The sequence below is a fragment of the Mytilus californianus genome, unplaced genomic scaffold, assembly GCF_021869535.1.
Source record: "Mytilus californianus isolate M0D057914Y unplaced genomic scaffold, xbMytCali1.0.p SCAF_2, whole genome shotgun sequence".
NCBI classification, from domain to species: domain Eukaryota; kingdom Metazoa; phylum Mollusca; class Bivalvia; order Mytilida; family Mytilidae; genus Mytilus; species Mytilus californianus.
In genome coordinates, this window is record NW_026262668.1 from 82,428,214 (window position 1) to 82,456,027 (window position 27,814).

Consider the following 27,814-nt stretch of genomic DNA (forward strand, 5'->3'; position numbering starts at 1 on the left):
GAATAAACTCATCATAGATACCAGGATTGAAATTTTGTATTTGCGCCAGACACGCGTTTCGTCTACAAAAGACTCATCAGTGACGCTCGAATCAAAAAAAGTTAAAAGGGCTAAATAAAGTACGAAGCGATTTTCTGGTCATATTTTGTTTTCGTTTATTTTATATTTATTTTTTTCATAAATCAACCCGTTTGAATATTTCGTTTAAATTGTTTCACATTTTGTTATCTGTGTTTCTTTCAATCATAATGAAATCTAATAAATGTAATGTAATAATTTAGCTGCCTCACATACAACTTTTATAGTATAAATTTCCATCTTGATATGTAACAGATAAGCTGTTTTGTAAAATGATTTTTTTTGTTGTGTATGATTTTAATTTAAATCATTGCTGATGAAAAATATTATCTCATCTTTAAATCTTTTAACGTTCTATTCATATATCTCAAAGAACCAGCTGCGTCATTTAAAACTCTAGTGGACAATGGAAGACCAAATCAAACTAATACAGTAAAAATCCAGCAACTGTCATAATAGTATGAAAGTTAAGTTTATAACTGAGAATAGTCTTATTGTATTGAGTAGCTTCCATTTGAGGTAGTGAGGAAACTCAATTTTTGTTTACCAATAAAAAATATAAACAGGGACAAAATTAACAACGTGTATTTTTTAATATATTGTTCAGATGGTTTCAAACATTTGACTTCTCTACCCTTTACATCCGTATTTCTCATTATTAACTTAAACATTGTTAAAGACTAATTATGCGTTGCTCCGGGGAGGGATATATAGTGTTTTACCTCTATCTGTCCATCCATCCCATGCATTTCCGTAGCAATTTTCTAAGGAACTACAAATCTGATCTTCCTGAAACTTAATATTAATCTTCATATAAACATGTGTTACCTTGTGATGCGGTTTCAGAGTCATCAATCGTGAACTTCCTGTATACCATATATTTGTGACGTTGCGCACGATGTTGGTACGAATTCACTTTTGTTTATCATAATAATCATCATTAAAAGCAAAGCAGCGTAGACTAGTCAGCTCGATAAAACTATTGTATTTTTTTTGTTGAATTGAGTATAATTGGCTTAAAAATAAAGAAAAATAAAAATTCAGATTTAGATTTCAGGACATACGATACAGTTTTAATCCTACGGTGATTCTTTTAACGAAAATTTGCAAACAAGCTATTTTTCACCGCGTCAATTCAAATATGTAATAAAAATGAATAGACATATACTTAGAGATAAATGGGGTCGAAATTTTAGACATTTACTCAAATTTCGGTTTCTTGGAAAATTCTATCCAAAACCTAACATATTTGTTTCAAATGATAAACACATGCGAATTTTTGTTAAAACATTTGGAATATCATCTGTAAATAGTTATGCTACAATTCTGTCGAAATACTCCATTTGTTATATATTAAGTTTTCATGATTTTAGAAAAAAAGGCATTTTTTAAATTCATCGGTGATTTGTTCATAAAAATTAATACAAATAATCTTTATGCATAATCAAGCCAAATGTCATTTAAGTAAAGTGGAATCCATGTACTCGTTTTTAAGTTAATGATTAAAATCAGTCCAAAAATGCCTTTTCCCACTATGTCACAGTTTAATGTCGCGATAAATGACATTTTACGTTAGAAACGTCATTACCTCCCCTGTAGCTGTATCGTATGCCCTTTAAATACAATGTATCAAAAATTCAAACACTCGATTAATCCATTTTCACGCAGAATCGTCATGTCCAACGTTGCATTTTTTGTGTGATATCTTTATATCGTATTTATTCTCTGATCATCGTAGAACTCAGTAAACATATTGCTTTTGTCATAGTTATTAACATGTTGAATCAAAATCAACATCACTGAAACTGCTGACAGGAACATTTTTTGCTTAAAAACGGTGTTATTTCTGGTTTATGATAATTTCTTGCTGGAAAGATGAGTATTTTTAGCAGACTTGTTCCTGTACTGTTATGAATCACAGTTAATGACCAAACTCGGTAAAGACCCGTTTAAATTTCATTTAATTGATAAATTCAACTACACTTACCGTTATCTTAATGTAATTTTTCGGTAAATAATCAAATATTAACAGCAATAACTTCCATTCCTAGATTAAGATAGGTCTTCTTTACACCAGAATCTCCACACAAAAATTTACGACAAAAGGGACGATTTTTTTTCCCTAATGTTAAGTTTCCTTTTTTGGATGGTGATGTTCCTTTAGCACCGTCTTACAGTGTTTATATATCCCAATTCTTTCGCTATGCCCGAGTCTGTAGTGACGATTTCAATTTGCGTAACCTATGAATTAGTGGTAAATTATTAAGTCAAAAAGTTTAGCCGTTTTGTCACAACGTCCGCAAAACATATAATCGATGTCATGCTCGTGTTCTTATATCAATATTATGACTATTTGTTTCTAATTTTATTCGAATTGAAAGTGTGAAATATAAGATGTAGAATAAGCCACTGATAATATAAAAAAACAACGAGTTTTAAGTTACAAAATTAAATGTTGATCAAATGAGATTTAAAAAAAAATAATATCGGGATCATCTTTTTCGAGTACATTTTGTTTTACTTATAGAACGTCGTCTACGGTTTCATATCATTAGAAAAAAGTACTATAAAATTATAGTTAATATATGGATAATGTTTTTTTAAAGGAGACATTGCTAAATTATAATAAACAAAAAACAATGCATGATCATGCAAAACAAACACGGAAATATAAGAACATGACTCTTATATATTTAAATCTAGATCTCTTGCGACAAAGAATGCATCGCGAAATAATATCAATAGAAATGAGAGGAAACTGACAGAAATTCAATGAAAGGAATATATAAAACTAAAGTAGGAAACTAAAAAGTCAATTCAATATTTAATTTGTTTAAAAACAAAATGTTTTTTTTTTTTGTAAATTTAGAAATTAATGTATGCATTCATTAATGCAAACCGCTGGCAAAAGGTGAAAAAAACCGATTATGAACCTGAATGTAAAAACTGAGGTTTTTGTCCTCGACAAAGCGAAACCAGGTAAACAGATTCATAGCAGTTAATCAAATATAAGCTTGAACGCAAGAAATATTCTTTGAGACAATGTCAAATCATCTTCTTTTAGGGAACGTCTAACGCCTACTGGTAGCAACACCCTGCACAACGTCTCATATATAATCTTGCATATATTGGCCATGTATCAGGCTTCATGTCAGTATGCTATATACCTTGTGATGCGATTTAAGATTCATTGCTCATCAACTTCATGTTTACCGATTACGTAGATATTCCAACACATAATGTAATTTTCGTCGCATTTTCCAGGGAACAACGAATAAGATCTTCTTCCTTAAATTTTAGCTTATCAATCTTCTTATGAATATGATATACCTTGTGATGCGATTTCAGTTTCATCAATTATCAACTTCCTGTTTACCGAATATTTTCTAACAAATAATGGTCATGTATGCCGAAACATTCGTCATATTTTCTAGGAACTGCAAATAAGAGCTTGGTTGAATTTGTTGCCAGTCTTGATTGGAACAGTCAGAGAAAAACCATGACCGTGCGCAATACCAAAATGTAGGTACCTTGGATGTACATATGTATATACCAATATTTTCTAAGTGGTTTAAATTTATTGATAACAAAATCAATAGTTTTACCGATAAAAATAATATTCACAGATCTAATTACAGTGTTAATTTGGTAACCTGTTAGATTAAGTTCATTTAAAGAATAGTTAAGTTTACAGACTCGATAAACAACATCACCGTAAAAATTAGAATGTGCTATCCCGTTTGTAATAAGTTGTTTACAGGTACATCCAAACTTCCAAACAAATGTTTGTATTGATGAAAGAATTTAGTAAACGTTTTAAGTAATTTGTAGCAGCGAAACATTGACTTCATAATTTACCAGCAACAAATAGATTTCATTCAAAAGGAACATCACCTTCAAAAAAGGGGAAATTAACAAAAGGGAACGAAAAATATACACTTTTGTCGTAAATTTTAGCGTCGAGTTCGATTCCTCGTGTGGAGACAGCGCAACCTTCTGTGCATGTAAAACAACAATTGAATCAACTCTGTCGGGGGTCCATAGGGGACTGTTGAAAGGCAAAATGTCTGCGCGACTAACATAATTCTCAAAATTCCAGATAAATTCGTGGCTTCATTCTTGTCTTGTCAGCTCGCAAAACCAACCTATTGGATTATAAATAATTTAGTTTTGATTTCAAAATGCATGAAATATTTTTGACATAGGATGTAAGGCAAACAACAATAAAACAAAACTATAAGATTCGAGGTTTTGCATTTGTAAATGTTGAAAACTCTTTTGCGATGTCGGTCTACACCTATTAATCGTAGGCTCCCAATCTGTATCGCAGCCTTTGAACCGCGCCGAGGCGTTTACTTCTAAGCCTCAAATCGTTTGTTTACGAAAACCTGTGAATTTACATCCCATTGTACATGTATGTTTGCCTGACATGTAACCCTTACTTTAACTTTGATACCATTAATCATTTTTTTAATCACCAATTTAATCCCTTTGGGAGTAATCCTTAGAAAGGTTTGTATCTACCAGATAGGCTACAAGCACAGGGACAATACAAAATGACATTAAAACCAACAAGATATCAATAACAGGAAACTATTGAAAAGACAAGTATATAAGATGTGGTAAGCTAATATAAAAGGTCACAGGACAAAAAGTTACATATTTGATAGGATAAAAAGTCACAAAAAAATGCTTATAATCGTTTAAATATATAAGAGAAAGATCTTGAAATAATTTCATTTTATTACATATATTTATACAATTTACAGTTTAGGAAATTGTTTATAAGCCTTGAGAAATGAAGATTATATCATTTTTATCATACTAAGGATATATTCCTTAGCACTATAAAACCATGTAAGTACCAAGCTAATTTGATCATTATTGATTATTTTAGTGTTTTCTTGTTGTAAGAAAAATAATCCCATAACTGAATTGTGACTTTTTGTTCAGTACTTTTTGTCCATTTCTTTTCTTCTGTGGCTATTTTTTTCTGTGCTTTCTGTCGTACATTCATAAGATGTATTACTTTATAATTATTTATTGATTAATATTGCCAGCTTGCAAATTTATATTACATTTGAAATTATTCAGTTGAAGAAGAAAAAATGTCACACATTTGATGGCCAATAAAACCTTTTAATTAAGTCATGAATATGACAGTTTTTCCCATTCGTTTGATGTGCTTGAGCTATTGATTTTGCTATTTGATAAAGTACTTTCCGTTTTGAATTTTCTTTGGAGTTCGCTATTTTTGTTATTTTACTTTTATTATATAAAGACGGTACTTTTTACTTTTAGCTTGTCAATCATAACATTCAACCAATGAAATAAGACTTGACATGAACATTGAAATTATAAAATTATGGATGAAAAATGTAATCAGTAAACATTTCATTTATAATGTTAATGTCTGGACATACCAAACGTTACCAGGTGCAAGTATCACAAATGTGCTAATACTATGAGGATGAAAACAAAAAAGACAATTATTCTTGCAATTGTGTTTGCAATATCATTACTGACTTATAAAATATGTTGCAATAACAATTTTGTTTTTATGGAGGAAACACCACATCCCTACAGCAAAGACATAAGTTTTTATATTTTAGAAGACGAAGAAATATCAAAACCTGAAAGAATTGTACATAAGAAAATAACAAAGGCTAAAGGTATAAATAATAAAACACTATTTAAAGGAATGAATATTACTACAGAGTTTGAATACTTTTATCTTAACGTATCACAAGAAAGACTAAACGATACGTTGCTCCACAAACATCAATATAGAACATTATTGAACAACGATTTGAAATGTAATGGAAAAAATGTATTTCTTTTGGTCTTTGTTCATGTTGCATCGCATAAGTTTTTGCGACGACATCTGATTCGGTCAACATACGGATCAATTTCAGAATTTGAAAATCAACATATAGAATATATTTTTGTACTCGGACAAACCTCAAACATAACTGTTCAAAGAGAAATTAATGACGAAAGTAGGAAATATAAGGATATTGTACAAGGTAATTTTGTGGATTCCTACAGAAATTTAACATATAAACTCGTATTTGGTATGTTTTGGGTTAACACTTATTGCAGCAAAGCCAAATACGTAGTTAAAGTCGACGATGATGTCATTATAAACATTCCATTTTTAATACGACATCTTCAACAAAAAGCAAAATACAATGTGTTAACAAATGTTCTTGAATGTATTATGCATTTGGAATCTGAACCCAAAAGAAACGGATGGAAGAATGATATATCTATATTGGAGTATCCTTTTCAAACATTTCCACCATACTGTTCTGGAGCCTCATTCATAATGTCAATGGATGTCATTAGAAAAATGTATGATACAACTAAACACGTACCTTTCATGTGGTTGGATGATGTGTATGGAGGTGGATTTCTTCCTTGGGTTTTAAATATTGAAATGCAATGGCCTAGTTGCTTTTATGAGAGTGTGGGTGACAAGTTCAATGATATATCGTGTAGACTAGTTTATTTAACAGACAACATTAGAATTCAAAGAACTGTGTGGGAAACAATATCAAATCGAACGAAAATGCAATGCAAGTGTTAAAATAACATTGAGAAAACAAAAAGAAGAATATTTTTAAAGGGGCAAAATGTATAAACTACTGTTATTGTAATATCGTATGGGTAATAGCAAAGTGGAAATCAGTTTAAAAAAAATCAAAGAATATGATATTTTCTATAAACAATTAAATACCCAAACAACAAACATGACAAAGAAGGAAAAGTAAAAAAAGAGGTTATGCACCAAGAGCCTGTGGTCAAAATTATAAAGTCTTTGAAATTGGCACTAAACCCCGAAAAACAAACAATTCAACGTATATTATATAATGTTTACTCAAAGAATGTATCCAACGCTAAATATTACGCTTGAATGCAGTTTTGATGCAATCGCGAATTTTTCATGTTTTTTCCTGTATATTTTTACATTACAGTGCCCTTCTTGTAAGATCAAATCAAATATCATCTCACGAGCACCAAAGTATTTAGTAATCTAAAAATGCTAGGTGTTCTGAAAAGAGTAGGTTTGGAGGTATATCTCATATAATAAACTCAGGTACAAAAGGAATGGAATGCATCGTGGTTTACATCTTCTGCTATGCTGGCCTCTTGGTCATATTATTCCAATATAACTGTCACTGAAAGAAAAAAAAAATGTAACTTTATTCCTGATGGGCGATTGGGTAAAAAAAGCGGAAATATTACAGAACAAAATGTACATCTAGTAAATTGAGATACTAGCAGTCAACGGATATTTTTCCCAAAATAGATAGATTTCATCCGGGTCAGATTTCAGAAAATGTTAAGTTAATGTATAAATTTAATGTTTTTAATAAATAGTGGAATTAACAATTTTTGGAGTGTAAAAAATTTTTGGGATGTTTTAGATAAATTACGTGCTTTTGATAGTCCTTTTAATTCGATAGACAGTTTTGACTTTTTCAGCCTTTATACTACACTTCAACACAATCTTATCAAACAAAAGTTTTCCTGATTAATTAAATGGTCGTTTGATAAATCTGATTGCAAATATATTTGCTGCAACTCGTATGAAGCCTTTTTCTCAAAATAAGAAAGTTAAATATGATAGATATACTTACTGGAGATGTGATGAGATGACAACATTTGTGTAAGTTGTCGACAGGTTTTATGTATTTCTATGGGCACCAATTGTGTCCCTTTAATAGCAGACTTGTTCCTGTACTGTTATGAATCACAGTTTATGGCCAAACTCAGCGAAATCCCGTCCTAATTCCATTTAATTGATAAATAAATTCGTTATCTTGATGATATTTTTTGTTCGTTTAATAATCAAGAATTCTCTAAATATACTGCCGAAATTTATCCAAAAGAACTTACTTCAAATAAATCAAATATAAACAGCCATAAAAGAGGGACGAAAGATACCAGAGGGACAGTCAAACTCACAGATCGAAAACAAACCGACAACGCCATGGCCAAAAATAAAAAGACAAACAGACAAATAATAGTACAGATGACACAACATAGAAAACTAAAGACTAAGCAACACAAACCCCACCAAAAACTGGGGGTGATCTCAGGTGCTCCGGAAGGGTAAGAAGATCCTGCTCCACATAACTGTCCTTTCCTAGATTTAGATATTTCAGTTGAACATCAGGAATATTAATTGTCCTTTTTTTGGACGGTGATGTTCCTTCGGCACCGTCTTACGGTGATTATATATCCCAACTCGTTCGCGATGCCGGTGTCTGTAGTGACGTTTTGAATTTCAATGGGCGTAATCCATGTATTACTGGTAAATTATTAAGTCAGGGTCACTTAATGTTTTTTTTAAATTAAAGTTATTTAACCAATTGCCAAAGCAATGTTTGTGGAATCAGCATAACAAGAAATTATAGACAAGAACATAGTATTGCCCATTTGTAATAAAAATTAAGGAGAATGGGCAAAACTTATGGCTTAAAGAAATAATACATTCATGAATAAAATTGAGAATGGAAATGGGGAATGTGTCAAGGAGACAACAACCCGACCATAGAACAGACAACAGCAGAAGGTCACCAACAGGTCTTCAATGCAGCGAGAAATTCCCGCACCCGGAGACGTCCTTCAGCTGGCCCCTAAACAAATATATATACTAGTTCAGTGATAATGAAGTCCACAAAACACATCTCAGTGTAAGTTTGCCCTTGACAAGCTAACAAAACTGGTGATTATATTAACCGAAAAAAGAGGACAGTATAATTGTTACTTGCATCCAAAAATATGTTATCTATGACATATTTTTTTCGAAAGGATCAATTAACAAAGCAATGATTACATCCGCCAAATTTCTGCAGAACTGTCATTATTAATCTTTGGTTCAATCTGTTTTATTTGGGAAATGCCAACTTTGCGCTATCAACTGATAGTGGCGTAGCTTGACTTTTATTTCTAGTAAGGCAAACGATTAGAGGCTTAGGAGTCAAAGTCTCGGCCCAGTTAGTTTAAAGACTGCAATGCGGATAATAGTTGTAAAACTTCTTCGCAAAAGAGTTTAAGTGAAAATCCGTCTAACTTACATTTAATTGATAAATTTTAAAACACTTACCGTTACCTTGATGATATTTTTGCTTTAGATAATCAAGACTTTGACAGTGAATTTACCCTAAGGGATTTACTTTAAATAAATCTCATACAGCAATTATTAATTGTCCTTTACTAGATTTAGATATTCCAGTTTCAAACTCTATATATATACAAAATTTAACGACTAAAGAGACGATTTTTCGTTCCCGATTGCTAATTTTCCTTTTTTGGACGGTGGTGTTCCATTGGTCCCTTCTTACGGTGTATATATTTCACAATGTGTTCGCTATGCCCGTTTCTGTAGTCGCGTTTTTTATTTCAATGAACGTAATTTACGTATAACTGAAAAATTATTAAGTCAGGGATTTCGTTACCACAAATTAACAAAACTCCTACCAAATTATGTCATCGATATCAAGACTTGGTTAGGAAGTTTGGTTTTGCCTGTAGAGTTCTTATAAAAAACGGGATATCACATTCTAATTTTTACGGTGATGTTGTTTATAAAGCTTGCAAATTTAGATACGATCCATGTCAACTAATTGATCTTTTGAATAAACTTATTCTTAAATGTTATCAATTTAACACAGTAGAAAAGTCTTTAACTATTGTTTTATTGGTACTAACATTGATTTTGTTTTTGAAAAATTAAAACATAACTTAAGATATATATACAGTTATGAGAACTCATTATCCTACATCCTGTCGATACTGTCTACTTATCTTTTAGCATTTCAGAAGGTCGTGCGTCTCACAGACTGTTTATGACGTCCTTACACTAAATCAGTTGGATGTGTACTGATTGATACTTTAGTCTGTGAGAACATGATTTATTCAAAGGTTGTAATTGACTTTGAACTAGCTTCCAGTAACTGCGAGTACTCTTATTTCGGTGTTTTTTGTCTATTGTTTTTATGTAAGTTATGTTTGTGCCTCGTAGAGATCTTTTGAGTTAAGCAAATTACTACTTATTTTTACAGTTTGTTCGTATGTTGTGCTGTCACACCACTGTCTCAGGTTAGGGGAGGGTTGGGTACATGTTTAAACCCACCGCATTCTGTATGTGCCTGTCCCAAGTCAGTTGCATGTAATTCAATGGTTGTCGTTTGTTGCTGTATATCATATTTGTTTTTTGTTTATTGTTTTGTACATAGATCAGGCCGTTAGTTTTCTCGTTTGAATTGTTTTACTTATTATTTCGGGGCCTTTTATAGCTGACTATACGGTATGAGTTTCGCTCATTGTTGAAGGCTTTCTGTGACCTATAGCTGTTAACTTCTATGCCATTTGGTCTCTGGTGGAGAGTTGTTTCATTGGCAATCATACCACATCTTCTAATATTTATATAACTAGATTAGAAAAGTTCAGGGAAAAAATCATTGGAATCGATTTATATGCAGCAAAGATTAACACTTCTGAAATTAAGTTACTTAGCAAATTTAAACGGACCTTATCCCAACTTAAACATTACATGTTAATAGATGAGAAGACCGCAAATACATGTACAGAAATCGAGAAGACCTTTTCTTAAAATTGTATAAAAAAAGAAAAGTAAAAAAACTGATAACCTACTTTATAAAAATATTTATCTTTATTTTTGTTTAACCTGCACAGACAAGACTTTTGAATTATTATACTCACGAAAAGACAATATTTATATATTGAAAGTTTCCGTAACATGGGCAGATCGGTGTACTCGAAAACTTAAGTTGTGAAAAATAGGTATATTTTGGGAAATTGTAACATGTTCACTACTATGTGGAACACTCCGAAAATTTTTTTACCTGAAAGATCTTTAGATTTTGTATGTACATGATTGTTTCCATTTTTTTTTTATCAATATGCAGCAAACTTAAGCTTAAGATAAACCTTTTTTTTCACATTTCAGTTTCACAAGCTTCTAGTGCAATTATCGATGTAAATAATGAACATAAAATATCGTTTTTCTGCATGCATATTTCTGATAACACAGTTTAACAAATAATTTATTTAAAATGTACGATTGTTTTCGAAATTACTTTTGATCAGTATCGTCACAGATATTGTTTTAATATTGATTTTCCATAAGAAGAGTGAATTTTCTATTGTTCTCGGTCATCGGTCTAGCGACTGTACATGAAGCATCGGAATTACGTTTTAATTTCCGACCGGACGTATCTATATGTGTATATACAAGTCTAAATTGAAAACAACGTTCAAACCAATGATTGCGTTGGATAAAAACCGCAATTTTTATACATGTGCATGCAAAACAAATTTCTTGTTAAATAAATAAATAAATAAATAAATAAATAATCTTTATTTCAAGAGGATAATCCCATTAGTTAAAACTAATCTTCCTGAGAGTCCTCAAAATAATAATAACAAATTTATAAGTACATACAATATTATAATGATATATTATACACAATATACAATTGTATCTAGATAATAATGAAAAGGCATATTAATTTGCACAATTGATGAAAAATTTGTAACATTTTGTTTTAAAAGATACAAGTGTATTACTCATTTTTATTTCATTTGGTAAACTGTTTCATATTTGAGAACCTAAATATGTAAATGCTTTCTTTAAAAAGTTTGTTTTTGGTTTCGGAAGATTTAATAGTTTTTCATCAGCCGAACGTAAATTATAATTCTGATTACCAATAAAATGAAAGTTTTCTTGTAAATAGTTAGGAACCATATCATTTAATGATTTAAATACAAGTATTGCCTTTTGATATTGAATGCGTTTTTCCACATTTAACCAGTTTAAACTATTAAACAACAAACTGGATGATGTCATTATGTCAGCTTCTACTATAACCCTAGCAGATTTCTTTAATAACTTATTAAGTTTATTTATTCCACTTTCATAGCAACTTCCCCATATATTGCAACAATAATCAAACAATGGCAGAATATAAGCATTAAAATAAATAATACGTATATGCATAGGTAAATATTCTCTTATCTTTTTTAATAAATTGATTCTATTTGATATTGTACATGACATTTTATCTATTTGCTCATTCCAATTTAGGTTTTTGTCGATATATAAACCGAGAAGTTTTTCACAATCTACATTCTCTATTTGTTCATCTGAAATTTTGATATCTAAACTGTTCCCAGTTGAATAAAGCCTCTGTTTTGAACCAATAATCATTGATTTACACTTTTTGGCATTTAGTTTCATACAATTTTGCGAACACCAGTTTTCAATTACATGAATATCATTTTGAAGGTTAGCAGTTAACTGAAGTACATTATTACCTTTACTATGTAATGTAGAATCATCTGCATATAAATCTATTAATGATTTTTTTATGTTCAGTGGTAAATCATTGATATATAAAATAAATAACAGAGGGCCAAGGATAGAGCCTTGTGGTACACTAGTTTTTATGCATTTAGTATTAGACATGACGTTATTGACCTCAAGTTAACATGTTGACTTCGTTCGAACAAGTATGACTTAAACCAGTCTAGTGTACAGTTTGAAACATTATAATATTCAAGCTTTTTTAATAAAATAATATGATTAACCAGATCAAAAGCTTTCTTTAAATCTAAAAATATAACTCCGTTTATTTCTCCATTATCTATATTTGCTAACCATTCATCTACTAATTTAGTAAGTGCAGTTGTGCACGAATGTTTAGGTCTGAAACCTGACTGTGTAGTATTAAGAAGGTCATTACTATTTAAATATATATTCAAACTATCAGCTATATGTCGTTCTATGATTTTGGAGAGACAAGGCAATACTGCTATTGGTCTATAATTATCAGGATTACAAGCATCGCCACTTTTAAAAATTGGGCAAACTCTTGCAGTTTTAAAAATACTTGGAAATTTACCACATTTGATGCTTAGATTAAATAGATATGTTAAAGCTGGTGCAATGACATCGCTGCACATACTCAAAATATTTGGTCCAACATCATCTAAACCAGTTGCTTTAGACTTGTCAAGTTTTTTTAAATACATTTTTACATCTAAAATACTCATTTCTGGTATAATGAATTTTTCACTACCCCTTTGTAACTTTGATTTCACAAATTTGTTGAGTACATCGAAACTCGGACCTTCATCATTATTACATAATTTGTTATCAACTATACCTTCAGCAATATTTGTGAAATGCACATTAAATGTATTTGCTATATCAACATCATTTTGAATTACACTATTTTTATATTCCAAATGCGTGATATTATTATGTAATTTTTTTGGATTTAGACTTTTGACATACTTCCAGATAGTTTTACTATCTTTACAATTTGAGATAGCATTTTGGAAATAATTTTTCTTTGCCTGTTCTACTAAAAATGTGACCTTATTACGCCAAATTTTATAATTATATATATCCCCAATTCTATGAAAATAATCTCTTTGGTGTCTTGCGCTATTTATATCAGAAGTCCACCACTCTGGTTGTTGAGTATTTTTCACCCTTTTAATTTTCTTAGGAGCATGCTTGTCTAGGGTGCTCAAAAATAGATTATACCAATAATTAGCTGCTTCATCAACATCTCCAATCGATTCAATGAGATGAAAAGGAGTATTTTTTACTATATATATATATATAAAATATTAATTTTCGCGAACCATTTAGGTCACGGAAATTCCATTTTTTGCCATCAGTAAGGAGAGTTGTACAAATAATGTGAATACACAGAACCCCGATCCAATTCATCTTTAGCTAAAAATATTTATCATTTTCTGTTTTATATCTCCTAACATCATTCCATTTTTCTCTAATTTCGATTAAAATATGCCAAAACCTGCAGTAAAAATAGATGTATGCCCCAAATAAACATTCCCCGATTGGTTGAACTACTATGGCGTCGATGTAAAGCAACGCAAGCCTCGATGTAAAGCAACGCAAGCCTCGATGTAAAGCACACGCTTCCCAAGAGTAAGGAGAGTTGTACAAATAATGTGAATTCACAGACCCCCGATCCAATTTATCTTTTGCTAAAAGTGTTCATCATTTTCTGTTTTGTATCCACCATGAACATTCCATTTTTCTATAATCCCGATTTAAACATGTCGAAACCTGTAGTAAAAATAGATGTATGCCCCAAGTAAACATTCCCCGATTGGTTGAAAAGCTGTGGCCTCGATCTAAAGCAACGCAAGCACACGCAAAAATTTCCGTTGATATGTTGAACTTCGACCCCGGGATTTAGCCGATTCACATAGAGATTTTCTTGCGCTCAAATGTAATTCTAAGTGAAGTATACTGGTAAAGTAAAATTATATTCTTTTACAGAAATATTTACACATTTTATCATTAATGTATTGTCATTCTTCTGCATATTTACGCTGAGCTTTAGTTAAATATAATTCTATACAAATTTTGTTACGTCAAGCATTAAGAGTAAGAATATATTTCGCGCCAAATCAAGAAAATAATCTGTGTCACCAAATAAGTATATCAGCATCTTTCTGAAATTTTCCAACAGAAAATGGCGTTAATTATAGAGAAATTTTGGTGAGTATTACTTATTAATGTTAAGGTTCTCCAGAGGTTGTTCTCTACACCTTCTTGGCGGTCAATTTAATCCTATTTATCAATATCTGATGGCGATGACACCAAGTCGATTTGTGTCATGAGTGAAAATCTTATCTATTTGATGAAATAACTTCTTCATTAACTGTACATGCAATATTTTTGTAGTTTTTGATAACCGTGCACATTCTCATTGCATGTCCGCTAGATAAATGGGTTATGCATTTGTGAATTGTGTTAGTACAGTAATATTGTGTAATGAGAATAATGGCGGAGGATAAAAATTTGCACCTCAAACATGACGGTCAGTGCGTGATCACGTGACATTATTATTTGTAAACAAACGGGCTCCCCATGTAACACGTGTCGGAACTATCCATACAAGGTGCAATCAATCTTATATTTCACTATTTGATGATATTTCTGTGTCTGTTTGTAGGTTTTGCAGATCAGATGTCATAGTGTAGTTTCATAGACAAAAAAGTACCATGATTGTTCCTGTTCAGTAGTTGTGAATTGTTTATAGAATTAGAAGGTAAGTCTACATTAGTCATTATTTAAATTAAGTCTGAAAAAATGACTCAACTCTGTAATTTTTTCCCCAATTTTTGAAACATGCATATAAATTTAAAGAGCATTTGCTTCCCTTCAACCCTCCCCTCCCCCCCCCCCCCCTACAAATTGCCCAAAACTCATACTCATAGTCTTAGATTACTCTGATGTCCAACATCTGTTTTTGCGATTCTGGCATTTTAACTCTTTATTTTCAAATTGAACGCACTCGGCCATTCAGCTTATTTGCATCATAAGGTCCAAGGACACAGTTATCGTCTTCTACGAATATAGTCCCTAGTGTGGACAGTGTATAACTTGCAAATTTTTTTCATACACCTTCCAAATTTATTTCTTTATATTTTATGCATGAAATATTAAGAAAGGGGATGAAATTACATGTTAAAAAAATTTGGGTGCTGAATCTTTATGTTAAGTAGTGATTTGGTCCAGTTAAAAAAGGTCAAAAACTAGTATGTCTGAAGCTGCCAAACTGAATTTTAGACCCCCTAAAAATAGAATTGTCAATAATTTGAGTTAGAGCTGTTAGACTTTTCTATAATTTTGATATTATTTGTCCCAATAGTAGTACACTACACTGTAAAAATCTTTTTGAGATAGAGCAGGTGCGATTTTTTTAATTTGACTTTATTTTCTAAAAGAAATGCACTACGAAATAACTGTTCTCGGGCCATAAATGAACGAGGTGTTAGATTATGATTTCCTATTGAATAAGGGTCATTTTCATAAATCAGCTTTCATAATGCATTGTAAATTACTTTTTCTGTTGGTCATGTCACAATCTTTTAAAGTTAAAGTAAAAATGCCAGTATTGATGTGTCAATGTGAAAACTGTCCAAACATGAGAAAATAGCGGGTGGCAGGTCGATTAAGCTTACTTAAATGAAGAGAAAAATGAACTAATTGAGGCTCGATTTATATAGATTATGTTTTCCAATTGATTAAGGGTCATTTGCATAAATCAGTTCCCATAATGTTGGTCATGTGACATTCTTATAAAGTGAAAGTTAAAATGAGGGTGGTAACGGGGGTACCTTCATGGCGAATAACAGTAAAATATCTTGCCAAATGACGTTAACGGTAATTTTTGGTGCATGACAATAAAATGAAGACTTTCTTCCAAGACGATAAAAAAATCGACCGATTTTGATGAATCACCGACACGTTAATTTTTTCCCAAAAATAACGATAACGATAATTATTTGAGACCTCTGACGAATCACGATAAGGATATGTTGAAGAATCATGGTAAAATGTTAACGTATTTGAAGCTAATGGTAGCCGAAAATGACCGTTTGACGCCTGACGGTAAAGGGCATTCATACCCTCTAAAATGCCAGTATTGATGGGTCAATGTGAAAACTGTCCAAATATGAGAAGATAACGGGTGGCAGGTTGATCAAACTTACTTAAATGAAGAGAAAAATGAATAAATTGAGGCTTGATTTATATGGATCCAGTCGCCTCCAGAAGCAACGAAGCAGCACATCCACTTTGGACGGGCAAATATCATCTATCTGATATGAGATATGGGGGGGGGGGGGGGGGGGGGGGGGTTCTAGGATGAAATTTGAAAAAAAGGCAGGATGAGACAATATGAAAAAAAAAGGTAGGATGACAATTTATGTAAAAAAAGGCAGGCTGACAATTTATGTAAAAACAAGTCGGGATAAACTAATAGAAAAAAAAGGCAGGACAAAAAAGAGTGAAAAATAAAAAGGCAGGACAGATTACATCTCGAACTAAAAAAAAAATGCAGGACAACATTTTTCATCCTAGACTCCCCCCTTTTTTCCCCCATAAAAATGGAAAGGAAGCTCCCTTATAGTGTTTCCTTCAGAGGGTGTTGGCCTGGAACGGTACCCAGTTTTTATACGCCTGTTCATGAGAAATATTATGGTATGCCTTTGTCCGTCTGTCTGCCCTGATCTGTCTGTTTCTAGCATGTTGTTCACTAACTCAGTAATACAGTATTTTTACCAATTTGCATGAAACTCTGGTGAATTGATTATATCTACTGACGTGAGCTCCCTTTTAGATTTTTAGGAATTTTATAATATACATTTTCAAAATGTGAGGTTTTATTCATTAAAAAAGGGGGATTTTCATGTTTTAAATGCCCATTACAAAATGTAACTCGAAAAATGCTTTGTTCACTAACTCTTCAACGCTTTCACCAATTTGCATGAAACTGTTGTGAATTGATTATTTTATAAATTTTAGGTCTCTCGTTTCAGAGTTATATGGGATTGTACATGTATTCATGTACATGTATTGATGTGAGCTCCCTTTAGATTGTTTTGGAATTTTAGAATTTACATTATCCAATTACAATGTAAGGGGTTTTATTCATTCAAAAAGGGGGATTTCCATGTTTTCGGACATTAACTCGAAAATGCTTTAAGCAGTTGTCATTTGTCATGAAACTTTGGTTAATTAAGTCTCCCAAACGAAGTTTGGGAAGACTTATTGTTTTTGCTCAGTTCTTCTTCTTCTTCTTCTTCTTCTTCTTCTTCTTCTTCTTCTTCTTCTTCTTCTTCTTCTTCTTCTTCTTCTTCTTCTTCTTCTTCTTCCGCCGCTTTAAAATTTGAACTTGTCCGCACCCGTTCTCCAAAACCGCTTGTCAGATTAACTTAGGGTTTCACAATATGTTAGACTAACATGTCTAGTGGTGCAATCAGGGTTTTGTTTGTGCAATGGGGTTGAAGGGGTACTTTGAGGGGCAAAAAGAAAAGAGGGTTTTACTAAAGAACCCTATGGGATTTTATTTTTTAAAATTTTCAAATGGTTATAAATTGAAAACCGTTTGTGATAGACACAATCTTTTTAATTGAAAATGTTCTAAATGATAAAGCCCATTAAATGAAATACAAGGTTAGTCCCTAGGGGCCACCCCCACCCCCTGCCATTTAAGAACGTTCTAATACCTTGTAAGTGGTCAAGATCCCCACCCCTAAACCATATATATTTTGGTTTGTTATGCTAAGATGGTTTGAATGATATACAGGGTTAGTCCCCAGGAGTCATCCCGACCCCCTGCCATTTGAGAAAGTTCTAATATCTTGTAAATGGTCGAGATCCCCACCCCTAAACCATATATATTCTGGTTTGTCGTGATAAAGCACATCAAATGAAATACAGGGTTAGTCCCCAGAGGTCACCCCCACCCCCTGCCATTTAAGAAAGTTCTAATATCTTCTAAGTGGTCAAGATCCCCACCCCTAAACCATATATATTCTGGTTTGTCATGCTAAGATGGTTTGAATGATATACAGGGTTAGTCCCCAGGGGTCATCCAGACCCCCTGCCATTTAAGAAAGTTCTTATACCTTGTAAGTGGTCAAGATCCCAACCCTTAAACCATATATATTTTGGTTTGTTATGCTAAGATGGTTTGAATGATATACAGGGTTAGTCCCCAGGGGTCATCCCGACCCCCTGCCATTTGAGAAAGTTCTAATATCTTGTAAATGGTCGAGATCCCCACCCCTAAACCATATATATTCTGGTTTGTCATGATAAAGCACATCAAATGAAATACAGGGTTAGTCCCCAGGGGTCACCCCCACCCCCTGCCATTTAAGAACGTTCTAATACCTTGTAAGTGGTCAAGATCCCCACCCCTAAACCATATATAATTTGGTTTGTTATGCTAAGATGGTTTGAATGATATACAGGGATAGTCCCCAGTGGTCATCCCGACCCCCTGCCATTTGAGAAAGTTCAAATATCTTGTAAATGGTCGAGATCACCACCCCTAAACCATATATATTCTGGTTTGTCATGATAAAGCACATCAAATGAAATACAGGGTTAGTCCCCAGGGGTCACCCCCACCCCCTGCCGTTTAAGAAAGTTCTAATATCTTGTAAGTGGTCAAGATCCCCACCCCTAAACCATATATATTCTGGTTTGTCATGATAAAGCACATCAAATAAAATACAGGGTTAGTCCCCAGGGGTCACCCCCACCCCCTGCCATTTAAGAAAGTTCTAATATCTTGTAAGTGGTCAAGATCCCCACCCGTAAACCATATATATTCTGGTTTGTCATGCTAAGATGGTTTGAATGATATACAGGGTTAGTCCCCAGGGGTCACCCCACCCCCTGCCATTTAAGAAAGTTCTCATATCTTCTAATTGTCAAGATCCCCACCCCTAAACCATATATATTCTGGTTCGTCATGCAAAGATGGTTTGAATGATATACATGGTTAGTCCCCAGGGGTCATCCCGACCCCCTGCCATTTGAGAAAGTTCTAATATCTTGTAAATGGTTGAGATCCCCACCCCTAAACCATATATATTCCTACTTGTCATGTCTCGAACATTTGAATGACGTATACGGTCAGTCCCCAGGGGTCATCCCACCCCCAATGTTCTAATATCTTGTAAATGGTTGAGATCCCCACTCCTAAACCATATATATTCCTGTTCGTCATGTAATGAACATTTAAATGACGTATAGGGTCAGTCCACAGGAGTTCCTCCCCATCCCCATTTTTTAGTATCTTGTAAATGGTCGAGATCCCCACCCCTAAACCATATATATTCTAGTTTGTCATGCCAAGATGATTTGAATGATATACAAGGTTAGTCCCCAGACATCACTAATGCATATAACTTTACTGGACCAAACTAATTTTCACTGGACGTTGCCCAATGTCAGGCGACCCTGGGAATTACGAATTATGGAAGCTTCGTTTTGGGAGACTTCGTAACAGCATCCTGTTACAATCATTTCTTGTTGTTTATATATCTATACTATTAAATGAGAAGACCTCATTTTGTGTGTCGCCTCTCTTCCTTCCACAATAAATTAATCATCATGCCTCTGTGTCCTGTAAGTACCATGCATAGTTGCATTTGTCATCCTCGCTTATGATTATTCAGTTTGGGTTATTTTGGGAGGAAAACGAATATAAAGGCGTCCGGATATTGTTTCCGTCATTGGACAGACTTTTAAGTTATAGACAAGATTTCCTTTAGGTTAGGAATGTTTTAAAATTAAACATAATTTTCATAAGAACATGGGGACAGGACAATTATTTTCGTGTTTTTCTGTATATTATGATCATACATATACTATAAATAAAGTTTATTTGCTATTTACTATCAATTCAAATATAATATATCAGTGACTGCCATGGATAGTAAACTTGGAATTGATAGTAAATAGCAAGTACACTTTATTTATAGTATATAAAATAAAATTGAAAAAGGAAATGGGTAATGTGTCAAAGAGACAACAACTCGACCATAGAGCAGACAACAGCCGAAATATTATGGTATGCCTTTGTCCGTCTGTCTGCCCTGATCTGTCTGTTTCTAGCATGTTGTTCATTAACTCAGTAATATTTTCACCAATTTGCATGAAACTCTGGTGAATTGATTATATCTACTGACGTGAGCTCCCTTTTAGATTTTTAAGAATTTTATAATATACATTTTCAAAATGTGAGGTTTTATTCACTATGTATGTTCATAGTATACAGGAAAACAGAAAACAAAAAATAACGGACTTTGGAAAAAAGGGGGGAAGGCTAAACAAATTGTCCTGTCACCAAGTACCTTTGACTTTTAATACCGTTCCTGAAATTCTCCAGTCATAAAATCGTTTACAAAAATTCATCCTACAACAGTTTACATACTTTCCACCACGCTCTAAATGCCCGCGATTTCGCGGGTGTGTTCTAGTATCTATTGATGCAAGCTCCCTTTCAATTTAATAAATTGTGGAATTTTATTCATAAAAAAGGATGGCTTTCCCAGTTTGCAGATCAAATTCAAAAGTTTGTACATGCATTTCTCTGGCATGTTTCAGTAAATGTGTAAATTATAACTGACATAACTAACTTTCACAATGACCACATATTTTTAAGTTCAATGTACATGAAATATACAAGGTAATGCATGTAAGCTCGATACTGCTGCAAGGTTATACAGGGTTGTCAATGAAAAAAAAAAATTGTTTGCCATATTAGTGTTTCCTTCAGAAGGTTTTGGTGTGGTATGACACCCTGTCATATTTATACGCCTGTTTACGGGACGTACTATGGTATACCGTTGTCCGTCTGTCTGTCCGTTGTCAACATGCCGAACATTAACTCAATACCGCTTTAACTAATTAGCATAAAACTTTGGTGAATTGTTTATATCTATTTACATGAGCTCCCTTTCGTTTTTTATAAATTTTAGATTTTACTGAGTTATGGCCATGGGGTTTTATTCATTTAAAAAAGAGGGCTTTTCCAGTTTCAGACGAAAATCAAAAATGCTTTCAGCAGTTTGTATGAAACTTTAGTGAATTGTTTATATCTATTGACATGAGTTCCCTTTCGATTTTTATATATTTTAGATTTTACATTTCTGAGTTACAGGGTTTTATTCATGAAAAATGGGGGAATTTTCCAGTTTCGGACAAAAATCAAAAATGCTTTCAGCAGTTTGTATGAAACTTTGGTGAATTGTTTATATTTATATTGATGTACATGTAAGCTCCGTTTAGAATTTTATAAATTTTACATTTTACATTTCTGAGTGATGGGGTTTTATTCATTAAAAAATGGGTGATTTTCCAGTTTACGGACAATAGCTCAAAAATGCTGTCAGCAATTCTCATGAAACTTAAGTGAATTGTTTATATCTATTGATGCAAGCTCCCTTTACATTTTCATAAATTTCTAATATGACTGGGAATTAATTGAACTTTATTTGTTTATAGTCTGACGACAGATTTACTAAGTATTGCGCAACAGCACAGTGTATTGCACAACAGCAAGAAATCTTTAATTTCATCACGTTCTAATGAAGTGATAAGCTTAGTTTGCCGAAAGTTAGAATGATTTGAACAAGTACCAAAAGTGATGAAAAAATTGTCTTTATGAAAATAACATGCAACCAACTTTAAAATCAATGTTTAACCTCCTAAAGAAAATAAATCGTTTATGTCTTTGAATTTCTTTACTTTCAAATGAAAAATTGCTGTTTCATCGACTTGGTAAATGCTGAATATTACCGATGATGAAAGCGACTGAATTTGAGTATCGTAAACAACAGGGCGACTAGATTTCGCTTTTGAAGGGCGGTCAAAGCGAAGTGGCGACTGGGAAAACGACTTTGTCGGCCCAGTAGCATGGTAACGTGAGCCCTGCACAATGCTTATTACTTTAAAACACAGTCCTGTAATATTTTTTATTCTACTTTGAATATTGCCTGCTTATTTCAGTAACTATTCTTACAAAACAATCCTCTATTTATCCTAGGTGTTGCACTCAGTATTGTTGAACATTTATATGTATATGTAGTAAAGTGAATGCAACCCCCTTTTTGAAGGTAAGTAACAGTTAACAAACTTTATCACTTATCAGTAGTTTAGAATGGTTTAAAAAAAGATCTAATAGATGTTACATGCATTATGCCTTCCTCTCAAAAAGTTTGCATGTTTTTTAAAGTGGTTATTTAGCAATGTAATTTTTTCCCTCAGTATTAACATTAATTTGGAAGTAAGTTAAAGGATTTCAGTTAACCAAAATTATTTCACGCCTAATTTATATAAACAAATCCCACGTCGATATATAACATGTACAACAATCAAACATCAACCCACTCCAAACTGGATGTAATTAAAAGACATCTAGAGGTCAATATACAGTCTCGAACAAAAGACAAAATAAGGAAAAATATAGCGATTTTTTTAGAAGAATTATTATTACATGTATATTTGCAATATTTTAAATGCATAGTTTAAAATCTTTTGAGTTTTAGGTTCCACCTACCATTTTAGAAAACTGGGATTTCATTGCAGCTAGTCTATTAGATAACATTTTATAGTTTTGAATGTTTCTTCATCAGTTAACTAAAATTAGGTGGAGGTATGTTCTTATTTCTGACAGAGGGGTACTCAACCTATATCAATTTGTGCATGAAGCGATTGATAGTTGCTAGATACTGAATAATTTTATCACAAATTTGTGAAAGTTTTAACTGGTGTATATACTTAAAATATGTTAATAATTAAACGTTCATGTCTTTTTCAGGACTTCTGATCCAACCATGTAGTATGGCATGTTTGTGCGATATGGTTTTGGCCAGTAGGATGTTCATGAATGACCTGTAGTACAAAGTATATCACTGGATTGAGCTCATTGTCTAAGTGTATCATTAAAGTGCTTTGCTTTGAGCTCGATCAGTTCATTGTTATGCAATTCATTCTTTGTGAAATAAAGATTTGACAGACAACTCTCATATACAAGAAATTGTCAAAGTAGTATCCATTCTATGTACAATGTAAGTAATAGGGAGATAAAAGCATTTTATTTAGATTTGAACCAAACATTTTTTGTCCATTGACCAAACTGAAAAAAAAAAGCACAAATTCACCAAACAATGCTACTGGCGCTACTAGCAATATGATGCTAGGTTCTTTTGTTACACTTTGTTTTTTTTTACATCTGTACTGCCTACTGGCGACTCAGTCCTGAGTGTAAATGGTCATTCAGTATGTTAAGAAAAAGACCAAAATTTATAAGGCCTATCTGGCCTAATTGATTTCTAAAATATATTTCATTGTACATGTTCAACATTTATCCTTTATTTGTTTATTTCTTAATTTATGTGAATTAACAGTAAATGTTAATTACTACACTTTCATACCATAACAAAACTGCCTTACTGTATTGGTATCACTTATATTTGTATCCATATAACAAAAAAAAAAAACTGAAAAGAGAATACTTTTGCAATAGCTTTTTCATATTGAATACTAAAACTTTTTAGATATTTAGACATATTAAGTAGATGTTCATAATATCCACTTGACATTTTATCATATGACTTCTGTAGTTAGTTATGAGTCTTTGAAGCATGCTCACAAAGGTTCTTTTGTTGATATCATTTTCATACTGGTCAAAACTTTTTTTTGCTTTGACAAGCTTTGGAGGAGATATTTTCAAAGAGTTAATAAAAAATAACACAGAAATTCACTTTCTAGCTCATCAAGCCCCAATCATCATGTCAGGTATTGTCATTACTAAAAAACATTAAATGTCTTCTAAACTGAGAAACAATTTCCACATTTAACCGAAATCTTTTACTTATGATACTGACAATCCCCCACAAAGTAATATAAATAGAAGCATACAAATAGTAAGCAAATACATGTTCTCAGATACCATCTCCCATACATGTATAAAAAAATCACATTAAGAAAAAAATGAACCTATCATGTGTTCCTCTCCTAGCTACAAAATGTATCCAAAATCAAAGATGTGGAACATATACATTCTATCATAATCATTTGGTAATTAATGCAATTAGTATCTCTTCCATGCCCGTGTTGAACATAAAAAACTAAATATTACATAAACAACACCCCTAATGCTCATGTTGGTTGTCATTGTGCAACACAGTTAATACATAGAAAACATAAAACATGGAACTCCTTTTGTCATATAAAACACTGTAAAACATCCAATCATACTATCCACACTGATCTGTGTCCACACTTGTTAAATTTTCAATAAATTTATTTTTATCAAATTGTTTGAATGATCTATATTCTATGGACAAATGCTCCATTTTTGATATTTTTGGGTTAAGTTTTCATGTTACGCAAACAGGATAATAATCACTGACAGCATAACTAGGCACATTTACTTCTGTAATATGGTCTACATCGGTAGTATAAATATGGTCTATAGTAGTTACACATTTATCTGTTACTCTTGTGGGTTTATGTACAATTTGTTGTAAACCATACAAATTAATACAGTCCTTCCATTTTTGATTTCCGACAACTGTATGATCTATATGTGAATAGTTTATATTGAAATCTCTTAAAAGTATAATTTCTTTATTTTCTGCTGATGCTTTTTCTATTTCTTTTTCAACTGAATCAATCCAAGATTGCAATGAACTCGGTGGACGATAAAAAATGCCTATTAAAATAGAGTTTGTGTTTGGAAAAATAATTTCAATCCATAAAGATTCAATACTACCTATTTCTAAATCGATTCTTCTCTGGTGACATACACTATTTCGTATGTACGCAATCACACCTCCGCCATCATTAATAGCGTTTCGATCTTTTCTTTCTATTTTGTAACCTTCAATTTGTAATGTTTCGGTACCAATTTCATCATTTAAAAATGTTTCTACCATACCAAATATATCAAATAATTGTTCATATTTTAATAGGAATTTTATTTCTTCAATTTTGGGTTGTAAATGTTGAATATTTAAACAACCTAGTTTAAACCCTTTTTTAAGTAACCAACTTGCTTCATTATTTCTACTTCTATTTACAGAACAATGTGTTTTATTTTGACTCTTTCTATTTCTCTTTTGAGATTTTCCCCAATTAATATTATTAATGTTGTTTATATTACATGTACATTGTATACTACTACATTGATCACATAACAGATTTAAAATATTATATCTGTTTGAAAAATTAGAACAAGCTAAATGCTACCTCTGAATATAATCTGACTTACGTACAGAATTTGGTAAATGGAAGTCAAAAAATGGTGCTCTATCTACATTTTGTCTATTTAGCGCATTATTGTTTCCCCACGAGTCACGAGAGTTCATATTGAGATCATTCCTGTCCTTTACGTTTTTAGTGTTGACTCCTGAATGGTTGAAATTTCTTCTGCTTTCTGTTGTGTTCATGTTACTCCGTGATTGATATCTTGGTTTTATAGGGCTCCTTCTGAAGTTGTTTGTGTAATATTGGTGACCGGAACTTTGCAATCTATTTCTGTTTTGTTGGTTCAAATGATACTGTTGTGGTTTTCCCTTGAATACTTTAATTATTTTATTTACATTTGTCAACAGCTTTATTGTTCCATATCTATTTAGATGAATGCCATCTATAGTGTAAAATGATTTAGCTATATGATCATCCCTGTAGACAAAAGATTCATAATTTGATATAAATTTGACATCATTATGATGACACATTTGTTTTAGGATTGTGTCATATTCAGTGACATCACATTGTATCCTTGGCAATATTCCAGACACAATTGCTCGAAAGTTTTGACTTCTTACATAGTTAATAATTTCTTGGTAAATGTCCACAAATTGTTGTATATTCATTTTGCTGCTTGCATCATTGCCCCCGACATGAATTATCATTGTATTGTATGAACTCAGATCCATACTTCTAATGTCATCGTACAAATCTAGAACATTTGCTCCTCTGTGAACATGAACATCTATATACTCTTTTAATTTAGATGGGTTTATTCCTTTTAGAACTGAACTTCCTGCAATTAAAACTCTACTTCCTGATAAAGGCAGTTTCAGTTGTGTGTCATACACAGGATTTTGTGGTTCTTTAATTAAATCAGCATTTATTGGCTGTTCTGTTTCAAAGATAAGCTGTTCTTGTTCATGTATAGGTTCTTGTAATAAATTTTCAAATGTTGTTTTTGGAATTGTTTGATCTTCATCTAACATTTGGGTACATTGGTTACTGAGATTTTCCACCTGCGTAAAGCTTTTTTGTAATTTAACTGTTTCCGCTTCGTAGAGTTTTATTTTATCACTTATGCTCTGTGTTTTTCCTTGTAACATGTTAACTTTTTTATCCAAATTTTTATTAACATTTTGAATTTCTACTTCAATATCCTGCATTTTATCCATTGACTGTTGATCATGTTGCATGCGCACCTTTGCCAAAGCTGTCATGCGATCATTTAAAATGTGCATACTACTCGCATTTGACAAATTGTTTGCTTGTATAGATATTTCTAATTCGTCAACTTTGTCTTTTAAATGTGTTACAACAGTAGTTAATTTGTTTAGAGTTGTAATGAAGTCTTGCATATTCAACTGTGGTAATTTATCATCAATTTCATCTGAACATGTGCTTTTGTCATTTGAATTAGTCGAATTTATATCTTTAATTTTTGCTTGTATATCATCTGGAGTATCTGTAGTTGTAGCTACTGACGAAGTTGACGGTTCCCGATCTGTATTCGACGATACATCATCTTTTATTGATTTTATTGTGTTGTTATTGGAACTTGATATTTGAATGGTACATGTACCACCGGAATTTAATGGTTCCGTTTTATTTAAATCTTTTACAGAATTGTTATTGCAATCTTCTTTTCCTTGTTTTTCCATTAAAATCACCTCTTCGAAAATTTTGTTTAGCTCATTTAAATTTACATCTTTCCCGTTGATTTGACATTCTTTCATTTTAACTACAATTACCGGAAGATCTGTTTCACAAAATGTGTTCAGTCCTTTTCCATTAAAGAGTACAGAAGATGTTGTGAAATATATATTGATGCAGGAACATATATATTGACGGGACTTGACACTACCTGATTGTAGTCGATTTTATCGTCGTGCCATAGTTAATAAAGATACGATACAGAAACGGACATGTGTTAAAAACGGACTCGCTATTATCCTAATAATTTCTGATATTATCAATAAAATGTCATTCAAACTAGTTTTACAGTAATGCTAGTGTATCAAACTTGTATTCTGTCACTTCAAATTTGTTAAAATCGAAAGCATTTCATCACAGAATTGTGCAGAATGCAAACCA

The 27,814-nt window shown here is 32.2% G+C and overlaps 1 long non-coding RNA gene across 1 annotated transcript; it reads left to right on the forward strand.

The window, feature by feature from the left end:
* Window positions 1-14,976: 14,976 nt before the first annotated feature.
* On the forward strand, window positions 14,977-23,535 carry LOC127728363 (uncharacterized). Its single transcript, XR_007994098.1, has 3 exons — window positions 14,977-15,206; window positions 22,509-22,578; window positions 23,283-23,535. It is a non-coding gene; the product is annotated as an uncharacterized LOC127728363 (long non-coding RNA).
* Window positions 23,536-27,814: the final 4,279 nt, after the last annotated feature.